General features: G+C 35.4%; 1 pseudogene; it reads right to left on the bottom strand.

Moving 5' to 3' along the window:
* Positions 1–2,034: 2,034 nt before the first annotated feature.
* On the bottom strand, positions 2,035–4,984 carry LOC139006449 (tumor susceptibility gene 101 protein pseudogene; annotated as a pseudogene).
* Positions 4,985–15,743: the final 10,759 nt, after the last annotated feature.

The raw sequence follows: 15,743 nt of genomic DNA, 5'->3' as shown, positions 1-15,743 counted from the left end.
TATAGGGACCTAATTAAACTTAAAAGTAAGCACGAATATTTTGTGGGACTAAAAGACAATCAAATCAGTTAACCAACTGATAGCTGAAGGCAGTTTAGCTTTCCATTATCTGTGGGAATAAAACTAGGACCTTCAAATAGAGAAAAGGTACATTACCTTCAACTTAAAGTATCTTAGATCTGCTCTTCATAGACACCACAGTGAGCAGGAAAAAAAAATGCTATTAAGTACTTGGATTTACTATTGGTTTATAAAGAAACCTTAATTGTAAAGAGGATGGAGTTGGTTTCCAATGAATATCATTTATTTTACCTCCCAGGAAAATTAGCATTAGAAAACTAATTGTTCCTCTCATTTATTTTAGTAATTTTGTCTTGAATATTGTATATTATTCTTGGTTTATGTGTTGTTTTTCCTGCAGTTAGTCTGTTGCTTGTTTTATTTTTTAGAAAATATTTTATTTTGCTTCTTCTGGAAGTTTTTAGCTATAGTTCTATGTCTACTCAGTTTAATGGGAATAGATTGCTTCTGAGATGAAAGAGAGTTCTGGAAGATGTAAAGAGTGCTAGACTGCCCCAGCGTTGATAAGCAACTCTAGTTTTTATGGTGTGATGAACAGTTGGGGGAATTAGTTCCAAGTTTACCATAGTTTCAGCCAAGGTGCCCTAATCATTACTGCTACATGTTTCCAAGACTGAGAAAGTGGTGTTTCTCAGGATGCAGTAAGTTTCCATCCACTGGGCATCTCAAAGCAGAAAGAAGGCAGCAAGAGATAGAGAAAGTGATGTATGGTTCAATCACATTAATGTTTTTCTGAGAGCATAGCAGTCACATTTCAAGATACAGTGCCAGCAAAAAAATTTGGTCCTGGTTTATTACAAGATTCTTTCATTTTTCTGGGCCATTCATAGCTGTCACAAACAAACCAACAAACCTTTCTAAAAAAGCAAAGAAACCCTTCCGATGTAGCTAAAACATTGTCACTGAGAAAAGAACACTTTGGTACCCCCTTACATTTATTAACCCTTTACTTACTGCTGTTATTTATTTTCTAGAAATTTCTTTTTTTACTTTGTTATTATTTTATGTATATCCTTTGATTTTCTTTTTATGGAATGTATGAAAAATTACATAATGCAATTTTTATGAGAAAAAAAAATCATGGGAGAGAAACACTGAAAACAACCAAAATAAGAATTTAGCTGGATAAATTAGGACACATAAGTATAATAAATAGTTTTAAGCTAGTGAAAATGATACACTAGAATATCAATGACTTGCAAATATATCTATATTTATTACTAGTTGGGTAAAGGAGGTTATATCTAGCAAATTTCCATTGACACTATTCTCCTGCTCTGTACTGCCAGAAAACTCCTACAAATGACATACTTCTACAGGAAAAATAATAAATTCCAAGAGAAAAATACATTAGGAAAACACACAGCCAAACTCACCATGAAGAAAGAAATGGGATTTTCTCAAGGAGAAACATTACCACAAAACTTTAGGCCATTATTAAAGAAGCTCAGAGATATGGGACCTGGGGTAAAGTTGACAAGCTGGAGTAGTGTTGCTTATGTTACAACGGAGCTGTGGTTTTGGCTTCACATAAGGTGTTGAGCTGGAATGGAACCCTCTGCAAAGAAAAAAGGAATAGGATGGCTGTGGAAACTGGCTTAGAAAAACCACAGATCGAGGGAAGCATCAGGAAACATGCCAATTACCAGATCTGTAATGAAAAAAAAATGTAACCCGGCTAAAATAAAAATCCCAATTACAAATCAGATGCTCTTAGTTCTGAATGTTTACTACTCATGAGGTAATTTGCTTGAAATTCATAAATTACCATTGGTCCCAACAGAATTTACAGCCCGCAGTACATGAGACTGCCACAAAGAAAATCTACCCTTTAATTAAAAAATATTTCATGCTTAAATGATAAAGAGCAATAACTTATTCTGGGCACCTACTGATCAGAGAAAGGAAGAGAAGGCGAGACTGCTTTAAGAAGAGCTCAATCTCCAGCTGCTATCAGAGAAGGCAGTAGAGGTCACTGAGACCCACATTCTTTCTTGCTTTTTGCATTAGTGCTCTCAGCTGGAATTGTTTACCAAACAGAAAACATGCTTTAAGAAGACATCCAGGTCTATTACTCTCTGCCTCAAGGCTTCTCCCAGGTAAAAGGTAGAGTCTTCAATAGCATTTTCCTCTATGTACAGATTTAGGATCTGCTTATATAGTGGAGCTGTGGGAATGATAACTTCATCAATATCATTGTTTTCAGACTGATTGTCCATTTTTTTCCAGAGCAGAGCTGAGTTCATCCTTCTTTCTCAAAAGTTCTATGTTTTTATCAACCTCAGCTGCTTCTTGATCTAAACAGATAACCATCTCTTCGAGTTCCTGATGACCCTGTTTCAGGTCCTCCTCTGTCCGTTTCAAGGCATTGAGCTCTGCCTGGGCGCTGTCCTTTTCCTCCTTCTGCCATCCCAGCTTTTCACTGACCACTGAGATGAGAAATGCCTGGAAGGTGTTCTCACTGATTAGCCATCCCCACTGGGACCAGCAGTGCTCACAGGAGGCTGGGAAGGTTACTGGGAACTTTTTGTGGCAGATACGGACTACCAGGCGGGTAAGAACAGCCGAGGTAATCATTAGGATCGGAGAGGTCTCAGGATGGGTATGGAAAGATTCCACTGGGCATGCCTGGCATGTAGGAAGTATTTGGCAGCCCTGTTCTGTTTCCTCTTGATAAAGACTGGCTTTATTAATGTACTTTCTATCCTCTGTAAACTTTTTGTGCTGGATGTTGGGGCTGACTATGCTAAATCAATTTGTTGTATGTTAAAAAAAAAGAAAAGAAAAATACACCCTTCCTGGAGATGACATTACAATTTTTAAAAAGGTCAAACTATACATAAAATGTAAGTACAATGCAAAAAGAGTCAACAAATGAAGCAAATGTGAAAATTAACATTTAAAAAACTAGGGATAAAAATGGTCTAAATATGACTAATTGGTATTAGTATTTAAAATTATTTTTAAAAATACAAGAAGGTACAAAACCCACAATGGAAGCAGTATGACAATAAAAAACAAACAAAAACTAAATGCAGAACAGAGCCAAATGAAATATTTCAGAATGACAAACATAATTATCAAAATTAAGAACACAAGAACATATTATATGGAACATTAAACTCAACTGAATAGAGATAATAAATTAGAAAATAGATTTAATTGTTTATACAGAACAAAGTAGGGTGAGATAAAGAGATAAAAATACTTATAGACATGAAAGATAGTGAGTGGGAATCTAACAGATAGTAATTGAAATTCCATAGAAGGTTAGAAAAATAATAGTCCAAAAGAAGTTAATGGCTAATAATTTGCTAATATTAAATGATATTATTAGTTTTTAGATTGAAGAAGTTCAAAAAATGGGTAAGTGAAATTAGATGCATTCTATGTATCTCCTAGTGAAGGCTAAAAATCGCATGATCATCTCAGTTGATGCAGAAGAGCATTTGATAAAATTCAATGTTCTTTAATAATAAAAAAACTTAACAAATTAGGGACAGATAGAATTAACCTTAAAATAATAAAATCTACTTATGAAAAACCCATGGAGAGCACCAGACTCAATGGTAAAATACTTTTTCTCTAAGTCAGAAGCAAGGCAATAATCCCTGCTTTCACCACTTAATCTCCTTATTAGGTATAGTTCTAATGAGAGTTTCTGTTTCTTCATGATTCAGTCTTGATATATACTGTGTTTCTAGGAATTTGTCCATTTCATCTAGGTTACCCAATGTGTTGATGTACAATCGTACTCTTTTGTAACCCTTTTTATTTCTGTAGAATCAGTAGCACTGTCCCACTTTCATTTCTGACTTTTGTAATTGGGGTTTTCTTAGTCTATCTAGCTAAAGGTTTGTCAATGTTGTCAATCTTTATACAGAACTAGTTATTGGTTTTGTTGATTTTCACAATTTTTAAAATTTTTCTATATGATTTATCTCTTCTCTAATCTTTATTATTTCCTTTATTTTGCTATCTTTAGGTGTAGTTTGTTCTTCTCTTTTTAGATTCCTGAGTTATAAATTTAGGTTGTTTATTAATATCTTTTTAATGTAGATACATATAGCTATAAAATTTTTCAGTATTACTTTTATTGTGTCCCCTAAGTCTTGGTAGTTGTATTTTTATTTTCATTCATCTCTAAGTATTTTTAAATTTCCTTTGTAATTTCTTCTTTATCCATTAGTTGTAAATTTTCCTGTTTTCCTTTTGTTATTGATTTCTAATTTCATTCTTTTGTGTTTTAAGAACTCATTTTGTATGATCTATCTTTTTAAATCCATTGAGACTTAATTTATGTCTTAACGTTAAGTCTATACTGGAAACTGTCCCATGGCCACTTGAGAAGATGATGTCTTCTGTTGTTTTAGGGTAGAGCGATCTGTATATATCTGTTAGATCTACTTGTTTTATTGTGTTAGGTCTTTTTATTTCCTTTTAATCTTCTATCTATTTGTCTATCCGTTATTGACAGTAATATATTGAAGCCTCCAACTTCATTATAGAGCTTCCTCCCTTCAATTTTGTCCATTTTTGCTCCTTATATTTTGATGGTCTGTTATTATGTGTGCAAATATTTATAATTGCTACATCTTCTTGATGTATTGAATAGTATATAATGTGGGTCTTGTTCTCTTGTACACTTTTTTTGATTTAATGTCTAGTTTGTTAGTATATCCTCCCCTGATCTCTTTTGACTATTATTTGCATGAAATATCTATTTCCATCCTTTCACTTTCAACATATTTTTTTCTTTGGGTTGAAAGTGAGTCTCATGTGGACAGCACATAGTTGGATCATGCTTTATTAATTTATTCTGCTAATCTCTATCTTTTGATTAATAGTTTAATTCATTTAATTTTAAAGTAATTATTGATGAGAAGGGACTTACCTTTGTCATTTTGCTATTTATTTTCTCAATGTCTTGTACTATTTTTGTTTCTCAATCCCTGCATTTCTCTCTTCTTTTGTGTTTATTTCACTTTTTATACTGAAATGTTTTAATTCCCTTCTTATTTCCTTTTGTGTATATTTTATAACAATTTTATTTGTGGTTATCATGGGGCTTACATTTAACATGCTAAACTAGAATACTCTAATTTGAATTTAAACCAGCTTAACCTCTATAGCATGCAAAACTTTGTACCTATACCTCTCTAACCTCGACTACATTCAGTTATTGATGTCAAAAATTTACAATGTTATACATTTGTGTCCAAAACATAGACTATAAAAATTTTTAATACTTTGGTTTCAAAAGGAAAATTTTTGGTAAAAGACAAAAAGTGAAGTTACAAAGCAAATTTATAGTATTACTAGCTTTTAAACTAATGATTTAAAAAAATGTATTTGTCTCTTAGATACTGAAGAAAATCAAAAGTAGAATTACAAGCTAAAGTTACAATAATGCTAGTAGTTATAATCCCCTATGTATTTACCTTTATTGAGACCATGGTTTCTTTTTTAAAAATATATTTTTACTGATTTCAGAGAGGAAGGGAGAGGGAGAGAGAGAGAGAAACATCAATGATGAGAGAGAATCATTGACCAGCTGCCTCTTGCAACCCGGGCATGTGCCCCTGACTGGAATTGAACCCGGGACCCTTCAGTCTACAGGCCAATCCTGTATCCACTGAGTCAAACTAGCCAGGGTGAGACCATACTTTCTTCATACAGCTTTGGGTTTCTGTTTAATGTTCTTCCTTGGCAACCTGCAGGACTCCTTTTGACATTTTTTGCAGGTCAGGTAACAAACTCCCTTATCTTTTGTTTACCTAACAATGTCTTAATTTTTCTCTGACTTTTAAAGTACACTTTTGCTGCATATAAAATTCTGTTTACTATTGACTCTCTGGTAGGTTCTGTAAATTGCTGGGGTGCGTAAAGTCATAGCTACATCTGCAGATCATGACTTCTGGACCCTGGTAGGCCTCATCAGTAATGTGTTCCAACCAAAGAGCTGAGCCCCAGATTCTTACTGATCCTCAAATAAGTCAGAATTGTCAGTTAGACCGGATGATTGCAGAAATTCAAGAATCCATAGTTTTCAGAGAGAATAAGAGCAGAGAAAGAAAACCCCCTGAAATGAGGACTTTCAACATATTTACAAGTAAATTTGTGAAACCTTTTGTGGTTTGTTTATAAAGATGGCATCCGTTTGTAAACCAAGGGAGACCTAGAACTAGTCACAGTTCCTCCCATCCTAAACATTCCTCTACACTTTTACCCTGACTTGGTGGGATACCCAACAAATCAACCGCTCAGAGCCAGAGTAAGCACAATGAAAAGGCAAACACTGGTTTTAAAACCCGAGGTGTTTATTTTGGTGATTATTTCCACTTGGCAGCACACAAACCTCTGAACAATACATCCTGCTGCTGCCCAGGCCATTTCACTGTGATACCTATCAAAGGTCACCCCGGAGCCTGCAGAGACTTTTCTTTATTTCCTACTTTAGGGCAGAGGAATGCAGACCTCACTCCCTCAAAAATCTTATTTTAAAGATTAAGAAGCTGCACTTTTCAATTTCAGATTTTACCATATTGCAGGAGAATATATTTAGGAAATTTCTTTGTTTATGGAATCCAACCCACGCATATACACACACGCATAATCAAAGCATAAATTCAATGACATTTGCCTCTAATGTGACAAATCTATGTTGCATAAATCACCAGAGGGAAAATCCCAAATCTATAAATAGCATAAAGTCTTTCATCTCCTTTTTCACTCAGTCAGAATCTTCTTATGAACAAAGGAGTGCTGAATGGTCATCCCTATAAAAATCAGAAATCTTATCCTCTCTCCAATCTGATTTACAGTTGGAAAGATTACATGCTAGGTAGAGGGACAAGAAATTATCACACAAACTTCAAAGAAAATATCTTAATATACTCCAGGGAACCATAGCTTTGTTTAATTATAATGTGTGGAAATGACCATAATACAAAAATGATAATCATCTGTAGCATTCTTCTTGATCTAGAAATATAACAGCATTTATGAAGTGGTCATGTACTTTATACTCAAAGAAAAATGTATTACTAATGAGGGTTGGTGAAAACGGCAATTCTTTATTGAGAATTTATTGGAGCTCAGCACTTTGCATACTTTCCCTCTAATTCTGAAAGGACCTCATAATATATCATAATCAGCACTTCACAGTGAGGAGACTGGGGTTTCCTCAATGTCCTATAGCTAGTGTTATACTATATCAAGAAATGTTACAGGCAGGAAATAGAAAGCATGTCAGATATCTCTAGCAGAGATTCAATAGAGAGAATAAAAGTCTTTACAAAGTTGCTGGAAAGGTAGAAGAGATGCGAGCCTGGGGTTTTCAAGGACGATTGGTTTCCAGGTCACAATACTAGTTGTGATCTGAGGTGAGAAACTAGGATTGGAGCTTCTGCCATGACTGCCAACATCATAACGAACTCATATCCCATCACACAGTGTCACTGTCAGACCATTGCTAACTGCCACAGCCATGTAAGATGGTCCCCACCTCATTTCCACGTTCCAAACCTTCTCTGAGTAAATCTCATGGGGAAAACCAAAACACATCCAGAATTCTAGCTGTCAAGGAAAAGTGCTTTCTCCTACCATCCCTTGTTACACCAGGGGAACATTGGAGACAATGAAATGGGTGTGCTCCTACCTGAGAATACTGTCAACCCCTTTCTTTGCTCAGAATTTATGCACATGTTTCTATCAATAAAGTTCCCAATGCCAACAATGAGAAAAATAAATAAAACTTTTTAACTCTCCCATGTAGCTTACACTACCCCCAATCAGAAGAAATAAATATTCCATCTGTCACTGGGTTTATCTTACAGGTATGTTCATTCTTATTCTATCTCTATTACCATTAGATCTTGAGATTCTATCACTTTGGGATTAAATTAAAATTTTGACCATTACTGGCTTGCTCTGTATAAATTGGTAAGAAAAATGGGGGGTGTTTGTGATTGTGTACATGAAAGAAGAAATAAATTATGAGTAGCTCCTAATATCTTTGATTCTGCAGCTGAGCACTAAAGATCAAACTACTGAAAATAAGAGTGCCTAGTGGGATTTAGATATGGAGTCACATGAGGCTTCTTAGCAACAGCAATTCTATGCCTTGGGGGCACCAAGGGTAGCTGTCTTTTAACCATATAGACCTGATAGTAGAGATAGAGAGGAAGATAGACTTCCTCAGACCTATTTCTAGAAGACATTCCTGGATCCTGATCTCAGTATACTCACCACATAGCAGCAGGACTTGAGCCAAATGTATCCTCTGTGCATGCTGGCAGGCCCAAAAGAAAAGAAAAACGATGGGCAGAATTCTGTATGCTCAGTTCTCCAATTCCAAAGGACTTTTCTTTAGGGAGGAATGAATTGGAAAGGGTAGTGGCAAGTTTCTTTCTATTTAGTTCAAAGAAATGGAGGTTCCTACTTTGGAATACAAAATTAGGAATAAGTGCAGATGAGGAGAGGATGATTTTTGTACATCCACTGTAAGAGCCAAATTTCACATGAACATTTTTAATACAAATTATTTGTTAATATCAGTAGTGCCTTTAGTAATCAGCTGAAGGGAGAACATGGAGACTATGAATTGGTAACTCTCCTATATAATAAAGAACATCCAAGTAGTCACTTAGGTGGTTTAAGACCACAGAATGAAATGGTATGAACTAATTAGCGAGGAAGATTGATAATTGTAATCCATATGAAATAACAGGAAACTTTAAGAATCTAGATCACCATAAGATTTGTTTTACAAATAAGTTTGGAATAGGTCTCTTTTTCTTAACATTTCTGTGGGGTTTAGATTCTTTATATATCTGAAGCAGTGTTTTAAAAATCATCATCAGTCCATTTTATCTAAACATTTCTTTTTTAAATATATTTTTATTGATTTCAGAAAGTAAAGGAGATAGAGAGAGAGAGAGAAACATCAATGATGAGAGAAAATCATTGCTTGGCTGCCTCCTGCATACCCCACACTGGGGATCAAGCCCACAACCAGGGCATGTGCCCTGACTAGGAATCAAACTGGTTCATAGGTAGAAGCTCAACCACTGAGCCACGCCAGCCAGGCTATCTAAACATGTCTAAACTAGTACATGAGTTGAAATTCTGCCTTTTGCCATATGTGGTTAAGTAAACTCTAATCTTGAAAAAGGTTTCTTCCTACTTTATTCCCCAGAGTGTAGGCTGACAGACTCTTGGATACTCTACTTTTTCACTTACTACTTGAGACATCCTTCCCATCAGCTTCAATACCTTTAACACCTACATTGATAATATCTATAACACCCTGGCTGCAGACAAGAATTAGTCATTTCCATTCTCTGTCACTCAGATAGATGTGTTATGGTCTGGAATTATGACATCTGGGTGTAACAGTGTACTTAGTTTTCTTTTAAATGAATGAAATATGAGCAGAGGAATGATGGGGAAAGAGGCTTTCAGCTCTTGCTTGCTAATTAAAATAAATAAATAAATAAATAAATAAATAAATAAATAAATAAAGTCACACTCTGAAGCCATGATCTCTGCCTCCAATTACCTACATTTTCTTGCAAATAAAAAGAGATATGAAATTTATGGATTATAATGGAGATCAACCAATTTCTTCACACAGCTCAAAATAGGAAATATTGTAAATTTATGCCTCTCATCACGGAACTGTTCTGGTACTGATGAGATATTCTTGTATGTCCTCATCAGAATCACATGCACTGCTTTAGCTTCATCAAAAGTATATTTATCTGTCTAGTTCCAAGCACATTATACAACAGCAGAGAGGCTATGGCTGTCACCACATGATTTCAAAACTTTGATGATTAATCCCATGTGCTAGTAATGACAATAACCCTCATTTAATTCCAATGTTTCTATAGCCCCTATCTTCATTCTAAGCAACCTTCTTAGCTGTTGATAACAACAACAAAACATCTTAGAATTGGACTGCCAAGAGAAAGTTGGAAACAGTGATGTAGTTTTTAAAAATTGATAGTTATGCCCGACCAGCGTGGCTCAGTGGCTGAGTGTTGACCTATGACCCAGGAGGTCACGATTAGATTCCTGGCTAGGGCACATGCCCGGGTTGTGGGCTCGATCCCCAGTGTGGGGTGTGCAGGAGGCAGCCTATCAATGACTCTCTCTCATCATTGATGTTTCTCTCTCTCTCCCTCTCCCTTCCTCTCTGAAATAAAAATATGTTTAAAACTTTAAAAAAATTGATAGTTGGTTAATTTTATAATTAGATGGATGTATAGGTAAATAGATAAATTAATTTGATACATAAATAGATTATAGATAAATTGATAGGTAGATAGAAACTAGATAAATACAGACATACATATAGATATGCCTATATATATACTTACATACACATATATCCATAAGTTAAATATACCAGAGAAAATACACTCACCAAAATTTAATGGAGGATGTCATTATTTTTTCAGAGGAAAAGATTAATAAACTACTTTGGGTGGATAGTGACATGATCAGAGTTAATTTCTCCCAAATATCCATTTCCTCTTCTTTCTTGATAAATAGAACTTTTAGGTTTTAACTGGGCTCATTGTTGCCCAGAATAATTTTCCAGGTTTGCTTAAAGTTATTGTGTGACCATATGACAAATACTGGCAAATGGAACTAAGCAGAAGTGTTATGTGCAATTTTGGGGAGAAAGTTTCTTAAAGAGAGGTGGAAAAGGTCATTCCTTTCTTTTGTTGACTCACCCATTGTGCTGATTGGAATACAGATGCCTGGTGTTGGGGAGCCACCTTGAAAGAGATTGGGAGACACACACTGAGGATGGCAGGGAAATCAGGATTGGGAATTTCAGTTCCTGTTACCTTAGCACATCATACCAGCCTGGAACTGAGAGAAGACTGCTCTTATGAGGGAGAGAAATAAACATATCTTATTTAATATCCTACAATTGTGGATTCTCTGTTACAGGCAGCATAATAAAAGCCTAATAAATATTGTGGGTTACAAAAACATTAAAATAACAAAATATGATCAATAAACTGTCTACTATGGGTATGGATTTCTGATGGAATATCCTTTCCTAAAAGTGCACAGTGATGAGTATGGGTATGTAAGTTTCGAGGAGAAGCTGAAAAGGCTTAGATTATTTGCTTAATAGAAAAAGACCTAAAAGACATTTGTGTGCCAGAAGCAAAGTGAAGCAAATGTTTTAGAGGAAAAGTGGTCAATTAGAGGAAATGTTGCTGATAAGGCAAATGGATGAAAACTGGACTTGACCCCATAATTTGACAAGTCAGAGGTCGTTGGAGACTTTCACAAGCTTAGTTTCAGTGAACTGGTAAATAGCTGAACTGGACAGCAAGAAAGAATGAGAAAAGAGGAATGAGAGAAAATAAACCTGGACCATCTTTTGGAGAAATTTTACTGTAATTGGTCTGTAGCTGGAAGGATGTGGGATCAAGAGAACCTTTTTTTTTTTTTAAATGTGAAAAACAATAGCATCTTTTAATGCTAATGTGAATAATCGAATGGAGAGGAAGAAAGTGATGAATTTGAAGAGAAAAGGTCTTGAGTTGGGAGGGAGATCCAGTGCCCAACTTGAAGACTTAGTACTAGAAGGAGCATGGGTCATTGATACACAGTAACAGGAGAGAAGACAGGGTATGAAGATACAGAAATAGACAGTTTGGACACGTTTGATAATGGCAGCATGTGAAAATAGCACTTGTATTTGAAATAATTATTGTTATTTCATGGTAAAGGGGTGTCTCTTCCATTAGATTTCAAGCTGTCTTTGAGCTTGGAAAATCCCAAATTAGTGTGTATGATGCATCACTGTGTCCTCATCATGAAGAATAGTTGCCGCCATTCAATAAATGCCCAATAATGGATGAGTGAATGAATAATGCCTACACATACACACACACACACACACACACACACACACACACACATACACACACACACACCACCACCACCAGCAGCAGCAGCAGCAGCACCACCATCACCACTACCTCAATTGTAACATGCTTCTACCTGGTTAGTATGTGAATATTAAGTTTTAGAGGTTATCATTCTAGAAATTCTAAATTTCTAGGCTATTATAATTCCCAAATATTCCATAGAATATTTCTTACATATGAACAAGATAAATATTTCTAATTTCCTGCTACATTTACAACCTTCCGTAAGGAAAAAAAGAAAGCTGCGGGTGCTTTCTTCTACATTTGTGCCACACAAATCCACTCCCTGGTCACAGTGAATTGGACCTAAAGACAAACAGCAGAGGCTCTTGAAATGAGCCACAATGAGAAAGGACTCTGCAGAAGCGTTCATTGATGAGAAAAGGGTATTTATATTGGATGTAACTACCAAGTATTCAGATTCTCTTCTTCTTGGGGTGCATGAATGAAAGGTACAGAAAGAGTAAGGCAAAAGCAGACAGAAGGCCCTGAGAAGACTGATGTAGATAGTAGATAAAGAGTACTTGAGGCACTATAAGTGTTGTGGCACTGGAATAGGGAGCAGGGGATGTCTTCTGGGCAGCTTCCTGGGATTGGAGGGTTGCTACAGTCACCACAGTAATCTGAATGACGTTTCAGTGTTTTATGACACCTGGTTATGCAGCTTGAAAGGCTGTTCCTTGTTCTACCTTCCTGCAATAGCACCCTTCAAATTAAGTTACTAAATGCAAGACTCTCTGCATTCTCAAATGTACCGGTACATATTATTTATACTGAGTTGTGTTCTTCATAGTACATTATCTCTGGTACTCTAAGCTTAATTTTTTATTAATATCTACATGGGGGGGGAAACATATATAAATCTTTAAACAATAAAGGATTTAAAAAAAATATCCACATGAATGTTTAATCAAGTATAAAGTTTGTGAAGATAGAGCCAATGTCTGGTTAATTTGAAACGTGGGGTATAATGGCATAGCTATAAAGTTATACATTTACTAAATACTGTGGGTGTTCTTATTCTTTAAAATAATTGTTTTTCTTCTGGATAGCTATTATTAAATGGACAGATTAGTATGAATAATACATTTCAACTAAAAATAACTATTCTTTTAGTTAAATAGAAAATAACTTTTAATAAAACTTATTTACCTATAAATTAATATTTCTAACTTCTGACTGCTTATCAGAGCACAGAAAGTAATTGCTATAATATTTTTCCTTTTTCTTTGTAACATTCTGCTTTGGTATGTCTATCTAGTTTAACTTCATCCAAACAAGATCAAACATGCCTGTTGTTTGGAGCTTTTAGTCCTTGTCCATGAACTATATCATGACTTTTACAAAGTACTCCCTTTATGTTGGCATTGTGACTTGCTTTTATTATTCTTTCTCAAATACTGGATTTTATTTTAATTTAATTAGGAAGGCCTCATTAATCTTCTGTGGTTTCTTTCCACACACAAGGACTCTCTTTTTTCTCCTTTGAGCTTTTCAAACACAATTGAATATAATAGAGTAAATTTTTTAATGAAAATCTGTAATAGTTAAACATAATTTTTGATTTGATAATGATCTTAGTTTCACTCCTCTGTCAAGAGGATGGCAAATAGAATCGTGATTGCTTGTGCCCTACTTAGCACTAGAAGCATCTTGCAGGTCTATTTCTAGATCAGTTAAGTCAACAGTGAAAATCTTCCTACAATATTTTGTAGAGTTTATTTAAAAGCATACCATGAAAATTCTGAATGATATTATTTGGGAGTATATATTTTAAAAGGGTGTGGCCAAGGTAAGGGTTTCACAAGGACTTTTGCAGCAAATATGAAATAAAGGAATAGGGCAACTGCAGATCCTGGCTAGAAATACACTTTTTAAACATCATTGGCTACCTCAACTCCTAACCTCTTTTAAGCCATATGTTGTTTATGAGGGGGGCTAAACATGCTTCCATGTACAGGTATGTGAGGCAGAATAAAGGCCTTCCAAAGAAGTCCACATCCTAAACCCTGAGACCTATGAATAGGTTCCATTACGTGTCAAAAGGGAATCAAAATTGCAGAGGAATAAAGGTTTCTAATATGAAACCTTAAAACAGGGAGCTTATCCCGGATTTTTCAGAGTGGACCCAATATAACACAAGAATCTTTGAAAGTGGAGGAAGGAGGCTAAAGAGACAGAGAGAGATGTGACAATGGAAGTGGTGTCAGAGTTGCTGTGTTGTTGGCCTTTGAACATGGAGGAAAGGGAGTAGGAACCAAGGAATGGGGGTGGCCTCTAGAAGATAGAGTGAAACAGGAAAATGGATTTTCCCTTAGAGCTTCCAGAAGGAACTCAACTCTATTAAACTTTTACTTTAACCAGTGAGGCCTGTGTTGGCCTTCTAACCTACAGTACCGTAAGATACTAAATTTGTGTTGTTTTAAGCCATTGAGTTCACGGTAATTTGCAATGGCAAGAAATAGGAAACTAATACACCAGATATAGCAGTAAAAGTAATTCTTTGTTTTAGAGTATTTCTGCAGTGTGTTGATTGGCTATATTCCTCTTAATGGCAGAAAAATTTGGGTACTGGGTCACAAACATCAAAGTTAAAAAATCAAGATTAGCACCAACAAAGGAAGGTTTTCGCTGCAAATGCAAAAGCACAAGAAATAACACTGAAGTTTGGGAAGAACATACTCCCATGTGCAGTTACCCTGTGAATTTCCAACTTTCCAATTGCACCAGCTTATCTGATTTATGCCAGCTTCAGCTTCCTTTTGAATGCACAGATGTTTTCTTTTTTTTTCACATTGTTTTGAGATTTGAAGATTTGCAACATCTACAAAGCTATCTTCTCTTTGAATTTCAGGGTCTTGAACTGACCTCAAGTTGATCCTAATTTGGCTGTAGCTCTGCCTCCCTAAACATCTTCTTAGTCAAAGTCTCTCCTCTCAGTGCTTTCATCAATATAAGGCCCCCTTTTTTCATTAACTCCTGGGTTTTGTGTCATAGTAATCCTAGTTAACAATGGAAAATAAAAAGCTATTTTAAACTGTTAAATATCAAACATTTGTTGACTACTAACTGCAAAGCATAGCGCTAAGTCATGAAAACAAAACAAATAAATATGGCATAATAAATTAGGCCAGGAAGCTCACAATTGAATGATAGGGCATGCAACATATTTTAAAAATTGTAGAAGTTGATCAATTGGGGCTTGCATAAAGTGTGCAAGAACAGAAAATGAAATAGGAAGAATGAGTGAGGGTTCATCAATTGTACCAAGGGAGGGGGCATTCAAGTCTGAGGAAAGCACACATACAATGGTACAGAGGCTTGTGAGAGCATGGAATCGTACATGGTAGAAAGTATACAGTGGAGGTGGGAAGAGAAAACACCAAAAAGAACTCTGAGTATCTTTATCTCTTTGTTAGCTGTGAGGTAAATCTCCCTATGAAATTATCTTGACCACAAATGTTCCAAAACTATGTTCCAAATCTATGTTCCAAACCTAGGCTGAATGGAGAGGTCTAAATAGCTCATGCAAATTTCCAAAAGGAACCGAAGTGTGTCAGCATGTTGAGACCATTTTATTTGTGATTCTGACTTAGCAATTGACAACTTTTCCAAAGAAATCACCCTGCAAACTAATCTAGATTATTTAAAATGCAGATACTCATTGAATTCCTGGCTTTTAAAATCCTCCATAATCTA

This window comes from Myotis yumanensis, unplaced genomic scaffold (genome assembly GCF_028538775.1).
Source record: "Myotis yumanensis isolate MYYU_CA2020_CCGP unplaced genomic scaffold, mMyoYum1.0.hap1 SCAF_3, whole genome shotgun sequence".
Lineage (NCBI taxonomy): Eukaryota > Metazoa > Chordata > Mammalia > Chiroptera > Vespertilionidae > Myotis > Myotis yumanensis.
Note: the sequence above shows the minus strand (reverse complement) of the source record. Positions and strands in the feature narration are given on the sequence as shown.